The sequence below is a fragment of the Podarcis liolepis genome, assembly GCF_965112155.1.
Source record: "Podarcis liolepis genome assembly, chromosome: 8".
Lineage (NCBI taxonomy): Eukaryota > Metazoa > Chordata > Lepidosauria > Squamata > Lacertidae > Podarcis > Podarcis liolepis.
The window spans coordinates 70,315,837-70,340,774 of NC_139560.1; the positions used below are offsets into that span (position 1 = coordinate 70,315,837).

A 24,938-nucleotide genomic window follows, 5' to 3' on the forward strand; every position below is an offset into this window, starting at 1 on the left:
ACTTCTCTGAAGTCTCTTAGCCCCACTCACCTCACAGAGTGTTTGTTGTGGGGGAGGAAGGGAAAGGAGAATGTTAGCTGCTTTGAGACTCCTTCGGGTAGTGATAAAGTGGGATATCAAATCCAGTTCTTCTTCTTCTTCTTCTTCTTCTTCTTCTTCTTCTTCTTCTTCTTCTTCTTCTTCTTCTTCTTCTAGCTACTGGGGGGGGGAGGACTCATAAGAAATTGTAACTGATTCAGCTTCCTAAGGAAGCTGAGGCTCTTTCATTCTCCTCCAGTACCAGGTGAGAACAGAAGCCTTGTAATAACAGCACAGATTTATGGCAGCCGTCGGACGTCAGGCAAGAAATGAGGTACTTGCCTTGTTATTGGGCCTTACTACTCATGATGGAAGAGTCATCAGAGCAATGGAAGGTGTGAAGACATTTCTGTTGATCCAGAGGCAATTCTGTTTAGGATAGCTGCTCACTTTTGAGAATCCTGGAGCATCTATATCACCCATCTACTCATTCTTGTTCCTCACCTCACAATAGAATAAGACATGCTTCCTCCAAAATATAGAACCTTGTATACAACAGGTAACTTCTCCTTTGTTCCATACTTGTTGGTTTTTATATTCTTAGGCTTGTTCTTAGCTCACCCTTCATCCCTGCTGTCATCAGCATGCATTGTAAGGGCTTCCATGGGATTTATTCTTTTTGTTTCCATGGCAGCAGGAAGTATCAGATTCTTCAGATATGGAAATCTCCATTTATTTGGGCACATGGGAGGGAGAGACGGCTGCTGAAAGAAAGCGTCTTTAGATTTTGCAAATCAGAGCTTTTAACACAAACACACATATAACCTGAGCCAGTTGAATATTTCATTTGTTTGCATTTGATCTGGAGCTCCTTTTGTGTTTGTCTCTATGTGTAACAAATTTGTCTCGAGTTTTAAGGCAGCTATCACTCCTACCCTAATATATACATTGTCTTTGGGGAAACAACAGGTAGACAGCAGTGATGCCATCATATTTCAGATAAACTTGACATCAGATCACCAGTGGATAGCAAAAAATAATGGACACTGGGGATTTGGTCCCCAGCCCAGATAGCTGATTGCTTACTTGTTAAAATGACATATAGCCCAATATGAATTCATACCATCTTTTCTTCGGGGGGGGGGAGCAGTGGTAAGTTACTCTTGAGTTTCACTTTGACCACCATCAAATGGCTGCCCCCATGCCACATCTGATAACAAAGTCAATTTCTATACATGTGGCTAAAGCTAAAGCTGAGCCAAAATTTCTCAGAAGTCTTTTCTTTCATGAGCAAATGTCTGAGATTTTTGCTTTCTCTTTCTCACTCTCCAAGAAAAAGAAGACAATTTTGCATAGTTTCTACAAATCTTGCTCAGGTGTAGGTGGGTGGGTGGTGTTCTGCCTTCCCAATTTCCTCCACTCCCATTCCATAGGATGATTCTATATCGTTGGTGATGCAAAATGGCAGCCTGGCTGCCAATGAAAGTGCTACTGTTATCACTCACAGTGGCAACAATAAAGATTGGGAAACAAATTAAGAATCTGTGCTAACTCCCTGCTAATGGCCCCTCTCCCCACCCCCAACATCCAAGAAGATGCTGGAGAATGTTTCTGCCCCCAGAATAAATTCAATAAAATCTTCCACCCCACTTTCTCTGCTTATTAATAGAGTGGATAATTTTTGAAAGGCCATTTGCTAACAGCTCTAGCTAGGGCAGATTGCACAGCTATACACCATGCTAATGATGCTGACCCCACTAGGGGAATGTGTCCTTAGAATGACATGTAATCACACAATCTGCCTGAGCTTTCATCCTAAGGGGAAGCTGCATATGTTTCCAGGGACACCACAGGAACAGCCAAGGAACAGCCGGAATCGCAACATTCATCAGCTTCACAGGGGTGTGGCAGGCACCTACAGTGCTGGTGTGAAAATTTATTCAGGGATTTTTATGCTTTTCATGAAGCTCTGAATTTTTTTTGGATATTTTAATTTATTGTCACTGGCTTTTTATTGCATGCTCTCTCTCTCTCTCTCTCAACTGCTTTTCTCATGAAAAGCAGTACAGTGGTACCTGAGGTTACAGATGTTTCAGATTACAGACTCCGCTAACCCAGAAATAGTACCTCGGGTTAAGAACTTTGCTTCAGGATGAGACCAGAAATTGCACAGTGGCAGTGCGGCGGCAGCGGGAGGCCCCATTAGCTAAAGTGGTACCTCAGGTTAAGAACAGTTTCAGGTTAAGAACGAACCTCCAGAATGAATTAAGTTCTTAACCTGAGGTACCACTGTACATTAACGCCACAACTTAACTGGGGGTTATGTTCCGGGGATGGTGCCTAAAAGCAAAATTGTGTATAGTCAAAACACATTGGATGCAATGATGGGTGGGCTTGCCAAACCTCCCCCCCCCTTTTTATCTTTTTTTTAAAAAAAAGTTTGCCAAGCACATAAAGCTGAATGTGCACAAGTTAAATGTGTGTAAGTTGCAGGCTTGGGATGCCAGTGGCGCTGTGGTCTAAACCACTGAGCCTCTTGGGCTTGCTGACCAGAAGGTTGGCGGTTTGAATCCCTACAACGGGGTAGGCTCCCGTAACTCGATCCCAGCTCCTGCCAACCTAGCAGTTTGAAAGCACGCCAAAAAGTGCAAGTAGATGAATAGGTACCGCTCCGGCGGGAAGGTAACCAGCATTTCCTTGCACTGCTCTGGTTTTGCCAGAAGCAGCTTAGTCATGCTGGCCACATGACCCAGAAAAACTGTCTGCAGACAAACGTCGGCTCCCTCAGCCAGTAAAGTAAGATGAGCGCCGCAACCCCAGAGTCGTCTGCGACTGGACTTAACTGTCAGGGGTCCTTTATCTTTACCTTTTTAAAATTACAGGCTTACTGTATATAAGTCACTGTCCAGCATTCCTTGGAATTCTCCGAAGCAAAAAAAACTCACTGCAATTTTGAAACCACTAGTTAAAATCAGAGCAGTCTTGAAAGGTTCAGTCTGCCCCCTAGATTCAAAATGGAATCCAGTTGTATCTAAACAAAAACACTGTTCTTTGGTCTCAGAGACTCTGGGAGGAATATGCCGGTGAAGAAGATCCCTACACTCAACAGGGCTGCATCCTCGATAGGTGGCTTATTCAGTTGGGTTACACAGGTATGAGAAGAGGGTCTGCCTTTCTTGATCAGACCAAAGGCCTTTCCTCATAACCCTGTGCAATTTTTGTTTCCATTGTAAAATCATTGTTTTCCTTCCAATGTGCACAATTCACAAAATTCACTTAACTGCATATCAAAATCTTCACTCGAAACACAGACAACAATCCGTGTAACTCTGACTGAAGTTGGTAAGATTTATTTCCATGTAAGCATGCTTAGATTCATTGTAAACACACTGCATGCTCAATTGGCTTGTACATCCAGCTGCCATTTTCTTTTTCTGTGGACCAAGAAATAAAATGACATCTATTTGAGGTATGCCTAGTTTCTGGTTTGTTCTTCTTCTTGTTGTTGTTACTTCACATGGTGAGGTGGTGTTGAAATTCCACAGCACATAATCCTTTTAACAGGCAATATTTCTGGCATGTCTGATTTAGCAATAAGGTATCAAACCAGCAATATGGGAAACGCCCATACAGAAATACCTTAAGGTCTGAATCTGGACCATCTACATTGTAATCTTTCATATTTTCTGGACTCCCTGTATCAGTCCCCAAGCTCATTCACAAATTCTGGAATGAAGCTAATTAAGTACAGGGGGGAAAATAGTTTTGCTAAAATATTGGAAAATGCTATATTAAACAATCTCAAGATAGAAAATGCTGATATATTATAAAATAAATCTTACTAATGAAGCTCACCATGCATCAACTCATTCTTCTGCACTTTTATGTGCAGTAGTGGTTAAATAAACGCTCTGATTAGCATCTATGTTATATTGATTTGAGAGACTGGTTTGGTAGGTGCTATTAATCACTATCTTGGCTGTATCAAACTCTGAGCTCTGAGTACCAATCTACTGTGTTCCAAGTTCTAAATATGGAAGATGTGCTTCTTATCTCTTCATATTGAAAAAAACAAGTTCACGGTAACAACAGATACTGGGAATCCATCACTTTCCTGCATAAAACAGCTTTCTATCTTAAGGGAGAGAAATGTGAATTAATAATATTTTGCAGGAGTAGAATATACCTCTTTTACAAATTTACAGATAAGGACCTTGTGTGGACCAATAGTTCTCAAGCTATGTTCCAGGAAAGAATGGAATCCCTTGGAAGCTTATCAGTGATTTCTCAATGAGAAGCTGAGTTTATGGTAGACCCACTGCCCTGAAAGGCACTTTGCCCACAATTACTCACCATCCAATGAAACTTGAAGTCTAAGGGGCAAAATAGGAGTGTTCTGCAGTGCACTTTTAAAATAGGGTGGTAGACTATAGCATTAAAACTTTTGACTGTAGCACTGCAGACTGCAGGTGGAGGAAACATCTTTGTACAAGTGCTCTAAAGTCCTCCATGCATGTGGTGACTTGAACATTGGTTCAATCCCCACTGCCGGAGAGGCAAACCATAACAATAACATCCTTCTGGACCATCTAGAGGGGCTGGGAGCTGGGGGCACTGTTATACAGTGGTTCCGCTCCTTTCTCCTGGGCCGTGTCCAGAAAGTGGTATTGGGGGATGAGTGTTCAGACCCCTGGGTGCTCAGTTGTGGGGTGACTCAAGGTTCTGTCCTCTCCCCCATGCTTTTCAACATCTACATGAAGCCACTGGGAGAGATCATCAGGGGGTTTGGGCTGGGTGTTCATCAGTATGCGGATGATACTCAGCTCTACCTCTCTTTCAAATCAGAACCAGTGAAGGTGGTGAAGGTCCTGTGTGAGTGTCTGGAGGCGGTTGGAGGATGGATGGTGGCTAACAGATTGAGGTTGAATCCTGGCAAGACTGAAGTACTGTTTTTTGGGGACAGGAGGTGGGCAGGTGTGGAGGACTCCCTGGTCCTGAATGGGGTAACTGTGCCCCTGAAGGACCAAGTGCGTAGCCTGGGAGTCATTTTGGACTCGCAGCTGTCTATGGAGGTGCAGGTCAATTCTGTGTCCAGGGCAGTTGTTTACCAGTTCCACCCGGTACGCAGGCTAAGACCCTATCTGCCCGCGGACTGTCTCGCCAGAGTGGTGCATGCTCTAGTTATCTCTCACTTGGACTACTGCAATGTGCTCTGTGTGGGGAGACCTTTGAAGGTAACCCAGAAACTACAACTAATCCAGAATGTGGTGACTGGGAGCGGCCACCGAGACAACATAACACCAGTCTTGAAAGACCTACATTGGCTCCCAATACATTTCCGAGCACAATTCAAAGTTTTGGTGCTGACCTTTGAAGTCCTAAATGGCCTTGGTCCAGTATACCTGAAGGAGCATCTCCACCCCCATTGTTCTGCCGGGACACTGAGGTCCAGTGCCAAGGGCCTTCTGGTGGTTCTCTCACTGCGAGAAGCCAAGTTACAGGGAAACAGGCAGAGGGCCCTCTCAGTAGTGGCACCCACCCTGTGGAACCCCCTCCCACCAGATGTCAAAGAGAAAAACAACTACCAGACTTTTAGAAGACATCTGAAGGCAGCCCTGTTAAGGGAAGCTTTTAATGTTTGTTGGACTATTGTATTTTAATGTTTTGTTGGAAGCCACCCAGAGTGGCTGGGGAAACCTAGCCAGATGGGCGGGGTATAAATAATAAGTTGTTGTTGTTATCAGCTTCACAGTGGCTAGTCTCTTCAGCAGTACATAAAATCAGTGCCACAGATTCAGTGTTCTTGGACCACCTGTGCAAGGGCTTTTGTTCCAGCACAAAGATGCAAAAAGAGGTTGTGCAAAGTGAAATTCAGTGCGGAAGAGGCAAACTTCTTTTATTAAGCTTGTCTCATCAGCTTGTCTCTTCAGCAGTACATAAATTCAGTGTTCTTGGACGACCTGTGCAAAGGCTTTTGTTCTAGCACAAAGATGCAAAAAGAGGTTGGGCAAAGTGAAATTCAGTGCAACAGTTTTGCTAGTAGATTTCATTGTGCAACAGCTTGCACAACCAGAAGCATTGTTTATTGTGGGTCATCAAGGTGTTCCATGTGTTTGTGTATGCATGATGTTTCTTTCCTTCCCCAACTGATGTGCTATTTTTTAAAACAAAAAACCCCTTGTGTCTAGCTGCACAATTGGTTGCACAACAGATACTGTTAGGGTAACTAGCTCATCAATAAGCAACATTTAATTTATCATGATGTTGAATTCCATCCCCAAATTTTCAAAGCAAATGTGCAAATGTACCTCAAGAAAGTTGAGTTATCAAACAGGTAGGCAGTATTCATCGTGGCAGTAAAATTCTAGTTTTATAGCAGACTTTTTTTCACTCTGTTCCATTTCCATATAACAGCATACTTACTAGATGTTGCCTCACTCAATATAAGCACTCATCAAATAAAATGCTGGGCAAATGTCCATATTTGCAGGGCCTATGGGATGAGTTTATTAGAAACCATTTTAACACACAGGCAAAGATGCTTTTCAAATCCCCTAAATCTATATGACAGTGTTTCATCTGCCATGTTCATTCCTGACATTCCTAAATCTCTCATATACAAATATCTTGCACTTTTTTTTGGTACTAATGTTTCTCTCCCCTGTGCTCTCTTTATGATTGTCATTATTTAAATTAGCATTAGTTACGTTGGAGAAATCAAACAGAGACAGGAGTGGAAATTAGGGTGATGTGAGGTGGGGGGAGACAGAAAAGTAGGGGGTAGGGGATGTAACAGAATACAGTGGTACCTTGGGTTACATACGCTTCAGGTTACATATGCTTCAGGTTACAGACTCCGCTAATCCAGAAATAGTACCTCGGGTTAAGAACTTTGCTTCAGGATGAGAACAGAAATCGTGCTATGGCAACGCAGCAGCAGGAGGAGGCCCCATTAGCTAAAGTGGTGCTTCAGGTTAAGAACAGTTTCAAGTTAAGAATGGACCTCCAGAACAAATTAAGTACCTAACCCGAGGTACCACTGTACTGTAGATATGTATCATTCCATATTGCTATATGTGTCTTTATTTATGATCATAAATATAGTGTCAGGAGTAATTGCCCCCCCCCAAAAAAAAATATCCTCCCTACCAAAGTAAGACTTCAATATCTTTTTGGAGTAAACCTAGACAGCCATGAAAATGGTCAGGGATTATATGAGACACAGTCCAACAACACAGGGAAGATCACAAGTTCCTCATCCCTGTCATATATTCAATTTCCCTGATGCTTGAGCAGCAACTGATTTCATGGCATGTGAAGCTTCCAAAAGAATAAGTACTTTTATAGAACTGGTCCAGAGAAATTCCATATACAGGGAGAGGGAATATTCCTGGATATGTATACTGGGACGCATTTAGAAAGTGTTAGTATATGTCCCTATGGACTGTCACCTCTTTAACTTAGGTAGTAGGATAATGGATCCTTGTTTTCCCACTTCTGGAATGATGTTTCGCCTTAAAAAGAACATATGCTACACAGCCCAAGAAACAACATATTTTCCTTCTGCAACTGCTGCCAGCCAACTGCTTTATTTAAATCTAGTAGGATGGCAAGAAGATTATCTCCCTCCCCCCTTCCTTCCCCTTTGGGTATCCACCATCTGCTTTTTGTTGTTGTTTTTAAATTAAAACTCTTTCTGATTAAGAAAGGAAACATGCCAGCTTTATTCTGGCTTATTTTTAAAGTCTAGAATGCTTATTCAAAAAACATTAAGGAAACGACAACAGGCTAGCTTTGGATTTACCTATAGGCACTATATAGTTAAATTGTGTCCTCCCTAAAAGAGGGCACGTGTTGCGGTGAGACCTGGAGACTGACCACCTGTGTTGTGGGTGGGTAAGATTGGTCAGCCACAACACCCGATTGGAAGGTCCCTCAATGTTGGGTTCAACCTGGCCAATGGGGCACACTCTAAATGGATCGAGGGATCTATATATACACATGCACATGACCCAGAGCTTCTCTTTTGGCTCGTGCATTCAGAACACCCGCCTACATCTCCCTACTTTTAGGGCATTGTGCGCTTGACCTTGCTATGCCGTCGTGCGTCGTCTTTCATTGGGACAGGGGCACGGCAGGAATTTCCCCACTTGGCTGATTGGCAGTTGCCATTTGGGTTTCACCTGCCGCATAGCAAATTGTCACAACTTATAAGGTTGTGGATAAGCACTGGTTCAGTTGACAGGGATGGGAGAACGGTCTCGCCATCCCTATGTGAAGGGTATTCCGTTAAAGGAATCCAGAGACTCACCTGGTTTGGTCAACCCCCGAGAGGGGGTTGTGCCTGTGTCTGAGTCCAGGGGGTCATCTAGGAGGTGAACATAGTCTATTCCTGGCTTTTTGCCTACCCAGATGTTCACCCTTGGCTGACCTATGATAGAGCTCTGGGTCAGCACTGCCTTCAAGGGTGCAGGGAACTAGTCGAACCAGAGCCTATGCAACCACATACCTACTGTAATCAATAAAGTTGTAACCTAAATTCTGCCAAAAGCCAATACTAAAATTTGAGTCGTGTGACTTTATTTAGGGGGGAGATCTCTGGGTCTGAACACGCAAAAGCTATGCAGAAACTGAACAATACCCCTCCCCCCCAAACCCCTCTATCTGATCTTTTGCAATCTCTCCAGTCCCCCTCACTGCCCTACTTGGTCATAAATCTTATTAGTCTCAATGCCTAATGTGCAGAGCTGCATTCACATAGCCAGGTGTTCCAATTCCATAACATTTCCATAACTGTGAATTCCCACATTGTACCTGAGTTTTCACATGATGTAAAAGCCACTTCTGGAAACAGCAAAATGTAGTGTAAGTTTAGTGGTCATTTCGGCATTATTTGCTTCCGGGGGGGGGGGGGGAGTTTACAAATAACATGAAAATGAGTGCTAAACTTGTGTTATTCATGTTGGCTTTTGCATTGTTTGAAAGTGCAAATATGCCGGTAATGCTGAAATTAACAGTTAAGGGAATGCCAGAATAGTGGAATAAACTACTGTGCACATTGAAATGAGTTCAGTGTTTTATGAGACTTACAGACCCTCCAAGTGTCCCTATTTGCCAGGGATGCCCTGGATTTTGAGAAGCCGTCCCACTTTCTGATTTGAACCCAGAATGTCCCACTTTTCCTTAGGATGTCCCTATTTTCATTGGAGAAATGTTGGAGGGTATGAAGTTTTCCGACCCCTGAGCCTCCTGAAGGCAATTCTGTATGGAGAAGTTTTTTAATGTTTAATGTTTCATTATGCTTTTATATGTGTCGGAATCTGTGCAGAGTGGCTGGGGCAGCCCAGTAAGATGTTGGGGGGTATAAATAGTCAAATTATCATTATGGAATTGGACGTCCCTATTTTCATCAAATAAATGTTGGTGTGTATGGACTTGCATGTGGCTGTGCTTTGAAATACTCTTGAGATTTTATCAAAGGCTTTGACTATAAGTGTCGTGATTCACAATATAAGGTGAAGGAACTTTTGTAAATTATGCTACGTTTGATTTCGACAGAGCATTCATTCTCTTACGTTTTACTCTGCTGAGAAGAGAGTGATGAATTAAACAGAATATATGCATACTCTTTAACTCTCTTTTTAATGCATACCTGGTACAGTTCATCATCCCCAATCTGAAAGAGAGATGGAAGAAGTTGGTCGGCCTAAAAGCAAAAGTTATTTCTGAAGAGCGCCGAGACGAGAAAGTAGTTGTCTTTTTGTCTTTGAATAAATGTGCCATGGATAAACTAAATTAAAAATGGAATGTGTGAGAAATCTGACTGCACTATATATTTTGACTGACCTTTTTTGTCACCAGAGAGAGATGCTCAAAATTATATTATATCTTATAATTATAAATATAATTAGGGCATGACCAAGTATTGTTGTTGACTGATGAGTCAGTATATACCAACTGCAAAGTCACTGCGTTATCTAAAAAGCAACAAATGCATTGCATGCAAATGTAACTAAGGAAGCTCTGATGGATTTTTAAAAAGAAATAAAACGAGTTTAGAATGGAGAGGCAGTGAGGGAGGGGTGCTAAAACTGTTCCCTGCCTGATGGTTTTACATTCCAACTTGCCGTGCCAGTTTATTTTGCTTTTCCAGGTAGCAACGACTGTGTCATCCGAGGAACCACATACATGCAAGGGGGCGGGGGATAAGGCAAGCTATAAAGTAAATTGTTGGCTGTATTTTATCCTGCCTTGTGCTGAAGATCTCACAGAAGAGGCCTGCACACAATTAATGTATTTTATCCTCTCAACCACCATTGGGCTGAGAGACTGTAACTTCCCCAAAGCAAAAACATGCATGTGCATTTGATAGGAATACAATATATCTCATCATTGTAGGGAAAACTCTGACCGGATGACTTGTGTGCCTGTTTAATCTGATGTCCCTGGTTCTAACTGTTGATGGGCAGTGCCAGGACCTCTGCTCTCCTTCTTATAAGTCTTCTTTGTTTTTAAAACAGATTTGGATGGATAGTTCTTCAAACTGAGGACTCATTCAAATACAGTGGTACCTCAAGTTATGAACTTAATTCGTTCTGGAGGTCCGTTCTTAACTTGAAACTGTTCTTAGCTAGAGGTGTGTTTTCACTAATGGGGCCTCTTGTTGCCGCTGCGCCGCCAACTCACAATTTTCATTCTCATCCTGGGGCAAAGTTCTCAACTTGAGGTAACTCTTCCAGGTTAGCGGAGTTTGTGACCTGAAGCATTTGTAACCTGAGGTATTTGTAACTTGAGGTACCACTGTATAGGATTGTTCCCTGTAATGTAGGACACATGATCACCCTATACTTTAGAGAAGGGGTCAGCAACCTAAGGTCCATGGGCTACAACCGGCCCATGAGGGTTGTTTAACCGGCCCACGAGCCACCCCCGAACCTAGCTGCCTGCTCAGCGAGTCCCCCCAGGCTGCACTAAACCAGCGCAGTGCAGTGCGGGGACTGGCTTTTGCAGTGCTGGAAATCACATCTGCGCAGACAAGAGATGGAAATCACACATGCTAACGCATGCACGCAATCCGGCCCATGAAGGGATCTCTGCTGGAGTGAACTAGCCCAGGTGAGGTAAACCTTGCCAACTCCTGCTTTAGAGACACTTGCCATGCTTTTCCTCTGGAATTTCAAAGGCAGACCCATCTAAAGTGTGTTACAGCAGTCTAAGTTATAGATTCCTGGCACATTGAAAATGGGAAAAGGGCCTTTGAGGTGGAGCCTTGGCCCTTGTTTGGATTTATGGCAGGGTTTTGTGTTTGTGTGTTTGTTTGTCAATGATGGATCTTAAAACAACTCAAACTTTAATGGTCATTTGGGTGTTCAGATTATTGTATTGTGAGTCACCCTGTGGATTTCATTTGCCATGGGACAGGATATATATTTGTTACATAACAACAACGATGACAAAAACCAGCCCAAAGTCCTTTCTATTTAGAACGATCCACTCTGTTGAAGTTCTTCTATCATCCTGATGTTAAAGTGGGCTGCATAATTCAGAATATCCAAGGAGGAAATGTAATATAAATTTCATCTGGTTTCAGCATCCCAGAAGCCTAAACAGAGCAGGAAAAAGGTACGCCGGAGAGAACACCTACCAAGTATTCATTTCACATTCACGGCATCCCAGTAAATGAGAGAAAGGTATGATAAACTGATGCATGAATATAAATTGGATGATGCTTCCACTGCAGGACATCAACAAAGTGAATTGGAAAGCAAGACGGCAATCATAGATTACATTTGGTGATTTCGCCCAGAAGGCTTTAGTTGTTCCAACCAGCAATAGGCTTAGAGAATTCAAAAGACAGAATGAGGAATTCCAAGCTTATAAGAAACGAGTCAAAGAGCAGAATGTTACTCCTGGGTACCGTACTGTATTTTAAAATGCTTTTTCTCCATCATCCCCTTGTAAATATATTTAATGTATTTGGATAGACTTGACCAATTTGTGAAAAATCAAGCCTGGCGGGGGGCGGAGGTGGAGTTGATTTGCAGTGGGGAGAGGGAACCAAACCTGCAAACAGAAAAGCTAAATAAGACGGTGAAAGATTTATAATAAGGAATCTGATGCTGTTCTCTAGACTGGATGTTTTAAAGTGGAAAATGCTCGTCCTGTTTTAAGCCAGAATTGCTTGTGCAGCTAACAGAAAACCGCTTAGACCTATGTAGAAAACTGCTCAGACCCATGCTGTCCAGGCAAGAGACAAGTGGAATTGTGGACAAGCCCTCAGTAATCTTCATTGCTGAGTGCACATTTAAAGCTGCTTCTCTCCAGTCATAGAGTTGAAAGGGACCCTGAGGGTCATCAAGTCCAACCCTCTGCTGCATTGCAGGAATCTCAGCTAAGGTATCCAAGTCAGATGGCTACCCAACCTCTGCTTAAAAATCTCAAAGGAAGGAGAATCCATCACCCTCTGAGGGAGTCCGTCCCACTGTTGAACAGCTCTTACCTCTTGTTATTCTTGGTTTTTCCCCCAATTTTTTTTATTGATTTTCCAGAATTTTTTTAAAAAACAAACAAATAAACAAACAAACAGACAGACAGACAGACAGACAAACATACATATCCACTGTAATTAAATCAAACTTCATAACATTGTTAAGTGGCTTCCTCATATCCCCCTGCTTGAATTTCAGTATATATCATTTTAGCGGTTTTCCAAAACCTAAATTCTTAAAAGTTTAACTTACTGACTTAACATCTTTCTTTCTTAACAATTCAATTTTAAACATATTAATTCATCACATTATAAATTTAAATCCTAAGCCTATCTGGTATTTGCAAGCTTTCCAATTAAGTTAATTTAGCATATTTAACTAAATAGTCTTTAAATTTCATCCATTCTTCCTGGTAGTCCTCCTCCTTCTGGTCGCGGACTCTTCTAGTCAGGTTGGCTAGCTCCGAAAAGTCCATCTTCATCTACGAATCTCCCACAGTTGGTACTTCTTGTGTTTTCCAATTCTTAGCTAATAAAATTCGAGCAGCAAATGTGGCATACAAAAATAATTTAACATCTTTCTTGGGCAGTTCCAAACCTGTTATTCCAAGAAGAAAGGCCTCTGGTTTCTTAATAAATGTATATTTCAACATTTTTTCCAGTTCATTACAAATCTTCTCCCAGAAGTCTTTCAACTTGGGGCAGGTCCACCACATATGGAAAAAGGTACCTTCTTTTTCTTTACATTTCCAGCAGAGATTATCACTATTGTGATAAATCTTTGCTAATTTTACAGGAGTTAAGTACCATCTATACATCTGTCAGGGAGAGGCAAACGGGAAAACATGAAAGAACAGAAACCAGCAATTATAGAGAGCCTAAAGAGATAATTAGCAGCCTGTCGTCTGACAGTGGGTCTGACGTAGAGGGGGAGGAGGATGAGCCTGGAACAAGTCATTCTGTACACAGAGGAAGTCAGGGGAGGGGTTTCCGCAGACTTGCATGCGGGGTACGGAAAAGGAAAAAGAAAGAGTAGGCATGGCAACTGTGCAACAAAAGGACGGACGCTAATTGAAACGCTGGAACTTTGACCTTTGAACTTTGTCAAATAAATCAAATAGTTTGGAACTGGCTGGGAGCCCGGAGTCTTATCTATGCCAGCTGGACAGCATTAAGCCTCTGACAACATCATTCTTGTTCTTGTTGATATTTATACCCCTCCTCTTTCCCAGCGAAGAACCCAAGGTGGCTTGCAGATTAAACTGAAATAACTAAAAACATTGAAAAAAGAATCATTAAAAAGCAATTAAATATTTGTTGGTTTGTCCCATATCTGGGGCAGAAACCAATCCAGCAAATGCAATTGTTTGTTGTTGTTGTTGCTGCTGCTGCTATCAGTACACAAATGATAGGTGTTATGTACTGAGTTGAATAGGATCCAAACTGCAGCAGTCTGATTGGTCCTAGAACAATAGGATTCAGAATGCAGCAGTCTGATTGGTCCTGGAACAATGCAGCAGTATGATTGGTTGGCAGGAACCACCCAATCATGCTCCAGATATAAGTGAATCCACAACCTGATTGGCTTACAATAGAATTCCAGAATTAGCCAATCATGTGCAGCCCATGTGTAAATAATGTATATAAAGCAGATACTTTGAGGGGACATTCATTCATTCCTCCTCACCACTATGAGCTGAATAAAGAGCATGAAATCACTTTGCGACTCTGAGTATATTTCAATATGCAACTGACTACACCCCATTTTCATTGTCTTTGATTTGAAATGAATGGGGTGGAACAACATAATGACAACATAACGTATATAACTTTGCCCCAATAGACAGTGAGATGAATAATATAGCTTTTGGTGGAAAACAAGCTGCAACAGAATGGCAACAGTGCAAGGAATACAGGATGGGATAAGGAACAATGCCTTCTTGCATTCCTATCTGCTGCTGATAGATGACCAAGAAGGAGTCACACACAGCAGTGACTGGCCCTTGAGGGGCGCTTGTTTTGATAGCTGTTGAAAGAGGCATTCAGACATTTCATCCTAAACAAGCACCACAGTTGATGAAAATAGAGATATAACCATCTCAACAGCACACACATAAGGATGTAGTTGTTTCTCTTGGGTCTATTATTATTATTATTATTATTATTATTATTATTATTATTTACAGTGGTACCTCGGGTTAAGAACTTAATTCGTTCTGGAGGTCTGTTCTTAACCTGAAACTGTTCTTAACCTGAGGTACCACTTTAGCTAATGGGGCCTCCTGCTGCTGCAGCACCGCCGCTGCACGATTTCTGTTCTTATCCTGAAGCAAAGTTCTTAACCTGAGGTACTATTTCGGGGTTAGCGGAGTCTGTAACCTGAAGCATCTGTAACCTGAGGTACAAGTTGTTGTTGTTGTTGTTGTTGTTGTTGTTGTTGTTGTTATCATCATCTTTTTGAAAATGTATTTTTATTAAAGATTTTCTTGGTCTACAAAAGTATGTGCAATGTCTCTCTCTCTCTCTCTCTCTTTTCAAGTAACATTTTTACAGACCAGTTTTGCTTGTTGAGACATTAGGAAGAAAAGGGGGAGCGAAGGGGAGGGGAGAGGTGAGTGGGGGTCGGGTGGTGATGTTTCTATTTTACTTAATATATGTGGGGTTTTGTGTCAGCGTCGCTTGCACAGGTTCTTTGCTATTCCCTTGTTTTCCTTTGGTGGTGAGAGAGGTTGGGATTGGCCTAGGGTGTGGGTCCAATATTATTTTAAATTTTTATTTATCATCTGCTTGTAAATCCACAGTACTCTGTTGCAGTCATCTTCGTTGTCGTCCCCCCCGCCCCCCATTAAGATCAAGGGCAAGAACACATGTGTTTGTTTGCAGAATATGCTTCAAAAAATTCTGACTGGTTTCAAGATGAAACGACAGGGAAGTAACTCAGCATGTACTGTGGAATGGAATGCCTGGAGCAGTTTGACAGACCCTTTAAGATGTCATTTTTAAATAAGGAGGTGCTTCGGGTTTTTAAGCTTGCTAGAAACCACTTGGGCGCCTAAGATCCTTCAATCACAGCATCCTGGTCCAGGAGTAGAGGTATTGTTTTGTCTTCACACACAAAATATGCTCCTGTTTTACATTGACAATGCTTTACAAAAAAAGGAAACACACACACACACTACTGAAATCATCCATCGTGATAACAGAAAGGAAGCAGGATAATATTCGGACATGCTATAAGACAGCTCTACACCCATTTGTGACATGTCATAAACTTCCAAAAGTGAATAAAAAAAAAAAAACAGAACAGCTATACCCTCACAAATAGGTGTAGTAATATACCTGTTTTCTGAAATTTCATTTGAGGGCAATTTGGATGGGAAAAGCAGAAAGATGCTTTGGAAATAGGATAATAAAGGTTACCCAAAATGTCTGACTTAATAGGGGACTTTATAAATAGTGATATCATAAAAACTGCTCTTATTTTGGAGACATTTCTATTGTGCATTTATCAGGAAGCAGCAAGTACTCATTTGCCTTTCATTTACTTTTTAGCTACCTGCCTATTATTCTTTCTTATTTCCTCCCCATCTCTCTCATTTTCCTGCATCCAACTACATAACCATCCGCCCCATTCTTCTTCTCCTTTTTCAAGCTGGTTTATGATACTTACCTCTCCTTTTGTAAAGCCTCCTGTCATATCAATTGAGATGTACCTTTCCCAGAACCACCTGAAGCTTCTCAGAGAGATGGAAATGCAACATGAAGTAGGGGCTCTTTTTGAAGATCTACAAAGGAATCTAAGAAGTATGACTGATACTAATTAGAGGCAGCAACTTTAATACAGCCTGAAGACTCAGGAGTTTCTAGCAGCAAGATAATTGTCCTTCTTCCTACTGTCTCTTTCTTCTTCTCCTGATTACTCTTCATTATGGAAGCAGATAAATAAATGCCAGTGAAGAGATAAAGGCCTCATGTGTAACCGTTTTTTGCAGTCTTGTTGCAACGTGAGGAGATCTCCCCTGTTTGTGAGATATAACAACAACAACAACAACAACAACAACAACAACAACAACAACAACAACAACAACAACAACAACAATATATACCCCACCCATCATGCTGGGTTTCCCCAGCCACTCTGGGTGGCTTCCAACAAAATATTAAAAATACATTAAAACATCAGTCATGAAAAACTTCCCTAAAGAGGGCTGCCTTCAGATGTCTTCTAAATGTCAGATAGTTGTTTATTTCTTTGACATCTGATGGGAGGGCATTACCCAGGGTGGGCGCCACTACCAAGAAGGGCCTCTGCCTGGTTCGCTGTAATTTCACTTCTCGCAATGAGAGAACCACCAGAAGGCCCTCGGCGCTGGACTTCAGTGTCCGGGCTGGAACAATGGGGGTGGAGATGCTCCTTCAGGTGTACTGGGCTGAGGCCATTTAGGGCTTTAAAGGTCAGCACCAACACTTTGACTTGTGCTCGGAAGCGAGATTGTTGTGGGTTGCTGGATTTGACAGTGTGGCTCTGAATACTAGTGTTGGGAGTTTCAGGTAGGCAGAGTGCTATTGGGTTAATTTCCAGCTTGCAGACATCTCACAGACATCTGGCTGGCCACTGTGAGAGCAAGATGCTAGACTGGATATGCCATTTGCCTGATCCTGCAGGATCATTTTATGTCCCTATGTTGCTGGTGCTGAGCAATGGGTAAAGTGGATGGCCCCATGACAATGCTGACCAAAATGCATCTTGGGTTTTGAATGGAATTCCCCCCTGAGCCAATATCTTTTGTTACGTATGAGGTCCAATTCATAGAGAGATCCATGCTCTTAACCTATGTGCTGGACCGTGGCAAAATCAACCAGAGCATGTGTAACACCGGCCAGTCAAAAGGCATTTGGAGAGTATCATAATGTAGAGAAATTAAAAATCACTCAGGTATCTTTTTGTTTCACTGAAAATGACCTTATTCAGTCACCCTAACATTGCATGTCTTCAGAGTGCTCCAGGTTATCATCATGAGCACATGATAATTAGAAATCTGACACAAGGGTATGTGGACTGTCTGGCTAAAGTAATGAAATGTAAAGCAAAGGGTTATATAATAGGTAGAAGGCTATGCATTCATGATGTGTAAGGGATATCAGAAAATTCTGCCAGAAACAAGAGTGGAAATTGCCATGTCTGGAACAAAAATCAGTCCAACAGGTACATTTCCTTTGCACTGAAATGAATGGAGTGGAATAACAATAATAATGTCTTCTACACAATGAATTACATGTTACATAATTTTGCCACAGCAGACAGTAAGTTTAGTATCGAGTTGATCGGGGGGTTTTATGGAAGATGAACTGCAGCAGAAAAGAAACAGGGCTTCATGCCACAATTGCAGGGTGGAATGGAAGATGTTGTCTTCTTACATCCTTAAATGTAGCTCTAACTTCTTCCACATTGACTTCAAATAGTTACTGAGATCAAAGAAAGATATTGCTATTTGTTCAGCCTCTTGCATGAGGAAATAGTGTTTCTTTGCTCTTTCTGTGGGCAAACATCTAGTTAACTATCATAATATACCTGAGATAAGGAGAATGGTTTGGATGGACTTAGATCTTTACTTAGGTTCTATACCACAGGGAGAAAATACTGTGCTCAGCTTACATGTTCACATCAGAAGCATCTACAAACATAGATAAAAATAACCGCAAAGGGATCCAGGTAGGCTGAAATATTTCTGAACATCATTTTGATGGTCCAGAATCTGTAAACCTGTGACATGCTTCACTGTTCTTTTTCATTTGTCTCTATAGTTTAAGCTAGATGTCAAGTTGCTCCTAACTCCCAAAGAGAAAGCTGGGCCAATTCAAATTATTCTGTTGGAGATACTCTAAGAAATTCACTTGACAAGCTAGTGCATTCCCTCCAAATAATCTCAACTTTGCAATGGTTCCCAACCCCATTGTGTGGGGAATGTTATTTATATGGTGTAATTTTTGAAAGTAACTAATGGTAGGCACAATAAATTCACAAATAGGGAGCACACAGGGTAATGTTCATGAAAGGAGATCTCCATACAACTCAATATTTTATTCCTTCTCCTCTCCTAGGCACAAACCCTTCCTTCCTTCCTTCCTTCCTTCCTTCCTTCCTTCCTTCCTTCCTTCCAATTTTGTATACTGCCCTTCATCTGAAGATCACTGAGCAGTTCACAACATAAAAATACAAAACACAAAATACATAACAAAAAACAAAGATAAATCAATAACCCCCCTCCCTCAAACACATTTAATAGGCCATAGATTATTTAATCAACCCAAAGGCCTGGTTATAAACTAATGTTTCTGCCTGACACTTAAAGATAATGTTATGAGTTTGGGATGTTAAGCTAGGTACCAGACCCATCTGATCCCTCTATCTAGCAAGTTTTAGAAGGCTTATTGGAATAGCCAGGCTAGCCTTCTGGTGAGATGGTAGCCTGGGTGATGAGGCTTTAAAGAGGATTAATGGGCTCCGTGAGAGACAGTAAATATGTGGATCCCTCTCCCTCCATGGAAAAGGCTAGAGTTTGGAGCAAAGGTAGCAGTGATGTGACCTAAAGGTAAAGCCACAAACTGGAGAGAGAGCCAGGGCAATGTTTGAGAGCATTGTTTGGGTTGAGGCTGTGGCTATGGAAGAAACTTTAGAATACCCAGCCTACTGTCAGAATTCTCCCCCTCCCCTCCTGATGGTTTCAAGGAGCCGGGAGGAAACAAGAAAGCTTTTACTTATGATTTATTCAGTCACTGCAGTAACAGACAAAGAATCCCAGTCTTTCCTCCATAATGAAGTTGCTCACTCTGGCTCCTCCTCCTTTCCCCTTCCCCAACAGCATCGGCCCCTACGTTGACAAACGCCTCTGCATACATTACTCTTGTACCCTTTAAGACGGTCGTGTTTTAGGGGATGGAGGATCCTCTATGCTGTCTAATGAAGTGTTTCCTGGCTATTCGGTCTCCCCCCCTTCACTTCTCCTAACTCCACATAGCTTGGCTGCTTGCCCATCTCTGCCTCATTATCTCCCTCTTGGCTTGGCTGCAATTCAATGCTGTTTCTCTTTCCCCTGTCAGATACAGGAGAATGGGGAGGCAATCTCCACCATTAAGCCTGCCTCTTCATACCAGTCCTTGACACCGACTGGCATCAAGCAGGCACCTGCTAATTTTTCCTTTTGTTTATGGAAGCCTATCCAGACATACAGAAGTTGATGTGTGCTTTAATCTGTTCTTATCTTAACTGTTGATTTTAATTAAATTGCAACTTTGACTTTCATGGACAATATGAACATTGGTTTGTTGACTTTGCAACCCACTTAGCAGTTGTACTAACAATCATAGAATCATAGAGCTGGAAGAGACCACAAGGGCCATCGAGTCCAACCCCCTGCCAAGCAGGAAACACCATCAGAGCACTCCTGACATATGGTTGTCAAGCCTCTGCTTAAAGACCTCCAAAGAAGGAGACTCCACCACACTCCTTGGCAGCAAATTCCACTGTCGAACAGCTCTTACTGTCAGGAAGTTCTTCCTAATGTTTAGGTGGAATCTTCTTTCATTTGCTAAATAAATAATCTATTAGAACTCACCCAGTGAGACAGTGCCACCATGCAATGACTTTTGAATTTTTATTTATTTACCGTATTGGCCCAAATATAAGCCGCACCCGAATATAAGCCACAACTTTAAAAAATCGGGGGGGGGGGGAGGGGGGAGAGACAATACCTGAATATAAGCCACTCCCTTACAATTCTGCAGGCACTCACGCTCCCGGGTTGCTTCCTGGGGCGGGGGGAGCAGCACTTCTTTGCTGGCAGCCTTCTCCCCCCTTCCCTTCTTTCTCATGGCTCTGGGGAGGCTTGGGAGCAACGGGCAGGATGGGCACTGTTGCCCCCCCCCTACAGCCCTGTAGTGGCATCCTGGGCAGGAGGGATGGCGCTCTCCATTCCGGCCTTGTAAGGCAAGGCAGGGCCACAGACCTAGAGCAGCTGTTTCAGCAGTGATGTCATAAGGTTGTGAATATAAGCCACACTTTAACTTTTCACGGTCGGATTTTTTTTTGGGGGGGGGAAGTGTGGCTTATATTCAGGCCAATACGGTATTTGTTTATTAAGTTTGTATACCACCCTTCAACCAAAGTTCTCAACAAGGAGAAAGCAGTAGTACCAGTAGTTCCTCTGGCAGAGGCAGGGAAACTGTTCCAGTAGACCATTGGTCGGCAAACTAAGGCCCGTGGGCCAGATCAGACCTGATTGCCTTCTAGATCCGGCCCGTGGAGGGTCCGGGAATCACCGTGTGGATCACCAGCACACGCGTTCTTTCCCTCTCCCTCCCACGGTGGCACTTTTTTCCTTGGGGGCAGAGCAATCTTGTCCCACGCTGGGCGCCGTGAATGGCTGGAGTCAGCTCACCCACCTGCTCACCTCAGCAGGGTGGCACTGTGAAGGCGGCGTGTGATGCTGGCTGCTGCGTTTTCCTCCTTCTCCTCCTCCCTCTCCCTCAGTCCGCCCTTCCTTCTTTCTCCATGCCCCCTTTCCACGCCACTTCCTCGCACGCTTCCTTCGTCACCACCTGCCTGCCTGCCTGCCTCTCTCCTTCATTCCACGCATGGCGTTCAGGTGGGTTGTTGCATCTGAATGGGAAGCAGCAGCAGGTGGTGGGTAAAAGCTCTATCGACACCCCAGTTCACCTACCTCTGTCTGTGGCTCCTTCACCAGGGCTGCCTTCACCAGCTGTGGCTATTGGGATAACAACTGGGACAGGTAAAGTGAAGCATCTTCAGGCCTCTTGGGGGTGGACGAAAATCGTTACTTTTTTCTCTCTTCAAAATATAGTCCAGCCCCCCACAAGGTCTGAGGTACAGTGGACTGGCCCCCGCTGGAAAAGTTTGCTGACCCCTGCAATTGACAGTGGTGGTGGTGAACATTTTTTTCAGGATGCTGCAAATGGTACCTTCTATGGGGCAATCTAAGGATGACAGGAGATTTTGGAAAGTCAAAAGAAAGTGCTTTTCCATACAGCACATAGTTAAAATGTGGAATTTGCTATCTCAAGACGAGATGATAGACACCAACCCAGATGGCTTTAAAAGGGGGTTAGACAAAATTGTGGAGGATAAGGTTGTTGTTGTTTTTTAAAAAAGGAAAAAAGAATGGTGCTTTTAAAAGCAAAATATGTACTACAAGTTTCAGTGTATGTTGTTTACAATATTTCTTCACATCTTCATAGCTTGCAACCATTCTCCAAAAATCAGAAAATAAGCCTACCAAGAGCTGACCAGAGAAGAAAGAGATGTGTGTTTTTTTAAGTGTGGTGACACAAACTTATTTGTCAGAGATCAAATCTCCTGTGTGCAGACTGATGCAGCTTTTATTTTGAGACTTTGATAATAACATCAAATTGGTGCACTGGGGTGCACCAAAACAGCAAAGACACTTTTAAAAGTACAGCACAAGAGGAGGGATAAAGGCCTTGAGAAACTTGCTGCTTTCACAGTTAGCTTAAAGACAAAATGTGGAACATTTTTTCCAAGACATATTGCTGAGTCTGGACTCTATCCAACATAATGCAGTAAGAGAGGTAAATTGTAGTAGGAGCAATACTGCTGACATTCTCTTTCTCTCTCTCTCTTCTATTTCCCCTGCAAACTTCTAAAGCTATTTTGTTCTTCTGTGTACTTCTCACAGTGCTTGGAGGATTAATATTATCCTGTAAACTCATCACATACCTTCTATAAATAAAAGAAATGCCTTAGTCTAGTTAAAGCTAAGAAAGGTAAAGGACCCCTGGACAGTTAAGTCCAGTCAATGGTGACTATGGGGTGCATAATTCATCTTGCTTCAGGGCGAGGGAGCCAGCATTTGTCCACAGACAGCTTTCCAGGTCATGTGGCCAGCAGGACTAATCTGCTTCTGGGGCAACGGGACACCGTGATGAGTGTTAGAGTGCATGGAAACTCTGTTTACCTTCCCACTGCAGAGATACCTATTTATCTACTTGCACTGGTATGCTTTTGAACTGCTAGGTTGGCAGGAGGTGGGACAGAGCAATGGGAGCTCACCCCATCATGGGGATTTGAACCGTCAACCTTCCAATCAGCAAGCCAAGAGGCTCAGTGGTTTAGACCACAGCACCACCTGCTCCCACCTTAGCCTAAGGCCCCATCAGCACTATGCATTTAAAGCAATGTCATACCATGTTAAACGGCCATGGTTTTCCCCAGAACATCTTGGGAACTGTAGTTTGTTTAGCGTGCTGCCGGTTGTTAGGAAACCTCTATTGCCCTCACAGACTTACAATTGCCAGAATTCCCTGGGGAGAATGATTTATTCTTAAACTAAACTGGAATGGTAGCTCTGTAGGCATCTCAGCCCCATAATGATGGGAATCAAAGCTCCTATCTTCTGCATATAATAAAAAAATATATGCAGGGTAGGGTCACTGTCTGCTATCAAGAGTTGGAGGGTCAAGGTGATATCAAAGTTGACTCAGTGTGGCAGGAGTGTCAGATCAGCCCTATTTCTCTTGGTAACCGACAGTGACCCCATTTTGGGAAACCAGGTAAGAGTCCCACCCCCTTATGGCCTACTCTCCATTATTGCCTATTCCTGAGTTATGCCCTTATGTCTGATTCATTTGTAGGGCTCACTTCCTATTTCTTGATCCAAGGACGTATGTTTGAAGGATAGAATCATTTGAAACAAGCAGATCCCATGTATATTATTCTGTGAAGCGCCACAAAAATCAATGGAATCATCATCAACAAAAAAGGGAACTTTCTCAAATATGTGTAAACCAGTGGAATTGAACTCTGATTAATCAATCTGTGAGCTAAATGTTCCTTAAATCTTTTAGGGATTTTGAGATTTTTTCTCTCTATAATATATTTCAGAGAAGTCTCAATCACCAAAAAGACAGTCTGAAGGACATAATTATACTAGGTTGGAGTTGTAGTTAATCACTTTTTAAAGAGTGAAGAGGGCTTGATGGATTTCTTTTAATTAAGCTTTGCAAATGACTTGGAGGAAAATAGAAATAGCTCTTGCAACTTTCTTTATATTTTGCTGTAGTTTTCTACAGGGGGCTGAAGATTCCTGAAATACAGCGTTACAATTACAGAAATGGCATACTATGTACAAGTTTTTAATGTCAGAGTCTTTCAGAAACTCGAAGTGCACATTGCACCATCCCTACCAAGATGATCTCTGTGTCAACCACTTTCTCATAAATATGTTCATTGGAAAAATATACCATGCAGAACAAAATATCACAAGCAATAGTGCACATCCAGTTGCAGCCCACCTTATCTAGTATTTGGTGTCCTACAATCATCATCATCATAATCATCTAGAGATGATCCAGCAAATGTCCATGTTTGTTTCTCACAACTAAGAGTGTAGATACCTGTCAACAGATTGGTTATTAGGTCAGATGAGAAATGCACACAACTGATTTGTTGTTGTTCTTTAATTGTTTAGTCTTGTCTGATTCTTCGTATGGTTGTATGAATCTGTCCCAAAGTCACACATAAAGTTGATTATTTGATGGGTACAGAGTTGTGAATGCATAATTATTAGCCTCAACTTGATGGGTTGCATACTGGCAAACCAATCTAAAACTTTCCCCCAATAGTAAAAGTTAATATATTCCCCAAATAAAACTATTCATCACCTGTTATGGAGATCCATCTTCACAGGGCTGAGATGCAGTCTGACTGTTAACTGTTTCTGGCTTTACCAAGACTTAAAGCATATCCTCTTTGTGACATCACACATGACATCAGAATGGCATGTTTGCATTCAACCTAGACTATCTCCATGCCAACAGCAATGGCCAGTAAACTTCAGTAGCCAAGTAACAATCAGCCTGACTACCCAGTTGTTCCTATCTAGACCATTGGATGTTTAATTTTTGCTCTCATAATCAAAGCCAGAAGAAGAGCTGTGTATGATCTGAAAACCTGCTTCCACTGTTAAAGAAAACTAATTGTTAAGGACTGGGCAGAGGAGGAATGGTGGAGACCTCCTCACCATCCTGATGCTTCCAGAGAAGAGGGAGAGGAAGACAGTATAGATTTACAACAGGGGGTTGAGGGAGGTAGCAGCTCAGAGGCAGATGAGGGGAAAAGTTGGGAAATCATGGATGAGCCAGAACAACACCCGGCTGACACGTTGTCATTAGAAAGCATTCCAGCCCCTGAATCTCTCAGAACCTGGCCTTAAAAGTAGGAGAGCAAAGAGCTCAAAGACAGAGAGCTCCAGTAGAAGAGATGAATGAAGAAGTGAGAGAGATAGGCGGTGGAGATTCACTTGGGACACCACTGGGTTCTATAGCCTCTCTCTGTAAAGATTGAAATAAAAAAGAAACCTTTCTTTGTCTTTATACTTTCCTGGGCAACCAGCCGGGA

The 24,938-nt window shown here is 42.4% G+C and overlaps 1 long non-coding RNA gene across 1 annotated transcript; it reads right to left on the reverse strand.

Annotated features, from left to right (window-relative positions):
* Nucleotides 1-6,249: 6,249 nt before the first annotated feature.
* On the reverse strand, nucleotides 6,250-23,933 carry LOC310714435. The gene is made up of 4 exons (XR_014529762.1): nucleotides 23,834-23,933; nucleotides 18,078-18,180; nucleotides 16,176-16,524; nucleotides 6,250-6,511 (listed from the first exon to the last, which is right to left on the reverse strand). It is a non-coding gene; the product is annotated as an uncharacterized lncRNA (long non-coding RNA).
* Between the last annotated feature and the right edge of the window lie 1,005 nt (nucleotides 23,934-24,938).